The sequence below is a fragment of the Micropterus dolomieu genome, linkage group LG23 (assembly GCF_021292245.1).
Source record: "Micropterus dolomieu isolate WLL.071019.BEF.003 ecotype Adirondacks linkage group LG23, ASM2129224v1, whole genome shotgun sequence".
In the NCBI taxonomy this organism is placed as follows: domain Eukaryota; kingdom Metazoa; phylum Chordata; class Actinopteri; order Centrarchiformes; family Centrarchidae; genus Micropterus; species Micropterus dolomieu.
In genome coordinates this window covers 2,478,828-2,480,907 of record NC_060172.1, presented here as the reverse complement: position 1 = coordinate 2,480,907, position 2,080 = coordinate 2,478,828, and positions in this window count along the sequence as shown.

Sequence of the window (2,080 nt, the reverse complement as noted above, 5' to 3'; positions counted from 1 at the left end):
AATTGAAACATTGCCTTATTATTATCATTAGGCTATTATAAATAAGTATTTGCAGAAATTATAGTATAAATATACTATATTAATAATATATAAGTATAGTAAATATTAACACATAACGTACACTGATTACTACGTTGACACTTGACACCTCTTTTTTTTAACGGCTCTTTTTTTTTTATTTAACAACTATGTGTGGGCCGAGCGGTCGAGATGAACGTCATCATGTTTTGTGCGCGGTGTCTTCTGGGACAAACCATATATAGACGTCACGTTTGTCTGTGGGCATAGACATATATACACAAACATCTATATATGTCTGTCTGCGGGCTGCAGCTGGACCCTTCTCCCTCGATGACTTGACTAGAAGTTTCCGTTAACGGCTCTGGTCTGACGTTAGGATATTGATGACGTCATACGCTGCATGCCTCTGTATGAGAATTGATATTTATCTTTTTATATACAGTGATAGAGACTTTATTAATCCCGAGGGAAATTCAAGATTTAGAATTATATTGAGTTTTCTTGCACTTTCTGTGAATTACAAGAATAAACAATCTGACATTTATTTATCACTGTATCAAATCAAATCAGCTTTATTGAGATGAATGTCTAACAACACTATTGCCAAAGCTACATATAAATGAATAAATAAATGACAATAATAAATGACATAAGAACACCTGAACCTCCATTTCAGAATTTACACTTCAAGAAAATGTTCCTATATTTTTGCCCTCACGTTGACGTCACTGTAAAGATTTAGAAGGATTCAGAATCTGAAAGAATCTGCTTCAGATGGGTCATTTTCTCCTATTTGTCCTCTAAACACTGAGCTGTTTGGCTCTTCCTCAGATCAGCTGTTCTGATCCACCAGATGCATCTTGAATCACTTCAGATCATAATTGTGCAACATGTGGTGAAAAAGCATTTGTAGTTCAGCTTTGCTCACCTTGATGAACACTTTGCTTTGAATCATTAGTAAGTGGAAAAGACAGGAAAAGCTGTTAATTAGTGTTTCTGAAATCAGGAGAGCTGAAATAAAGAACAATCATCTTCATTACTGACTGAAAGCTGAATTCAAGCAGAAAAGTAACGACACTTTTACTGTTCTCTGTGGCCATCTGAGCTTCTACACAGTGTCAGCCAGATCTGGATATTTACAACAACAAGCAACAAATCATTTTAGTTCTAAAGAAATGTATAATAAGGGAGCAGGAACACAGGAGATCTGGCCCAAATACAGACAACAGAGGCAGAGTATGTACTGTTCAGAGATTTAATAATGTCAACTGGGGCAAGAAACTGACAGGCTGGTCAATTTGCCGGCAGAGATAAAAAAAAAAAAAAAGCAGGAAAGAAGTCCAAGGAGCAAACGGATCCAGTAGGGAGCATGCAAGAATCAGAATCCAAAAACAGGCAGTTCAACAGCACAAGGAAATATACAGTATAGTCCAGGAGGAAACTAACACGAGGGATAGGGCTTGAACTGCAGACAAAATACACTGAGGAACAGGCAAGACTAAATATACTAGTGAGCACAAGATAATGAGACACAGGTGAACTTAATCAGGGAGGAGCAAACAATCACACAAGGGGGAAGCCAAGTGACCCGAAACCAGATGAGAGGAAAATACCAAAGTAAAACAGGAAACACAAAGACACAAGAGGAAGCATTTAACATAATAAAACAGGAAATAATAACCCTCAAAGCCAAAACCATGACAACATGTCTTCACAGAGAGAGGAAGAGGAGTCATGTTCCTGTGGAGGAGCAGCCGTCCTGCTGTGCTTTGTGTCAGGACGTCCTGAAGGATCCAGTCTCTACCAGCTGTGGACACTGGTTCTGCAGACGGTGCATCACCTCATACTGGGACCAGTCTGCTTCATCAGGACACTCCTCCTGTCCCCAGTGTGGAAAAAGATCCAGAGCTGGACTGCAGACAGCCAGTCAGAGCAGATCTGTACAAAGTAAGACTGTCCATCTGTCTGCTGATGTCCTCATGTCTGAAAACAGGATTCTTGGCTTTCTTTGCCTCGCAGCATTTAAAATGTTGCTGTCTCAGCCAATCAGAAACATTTT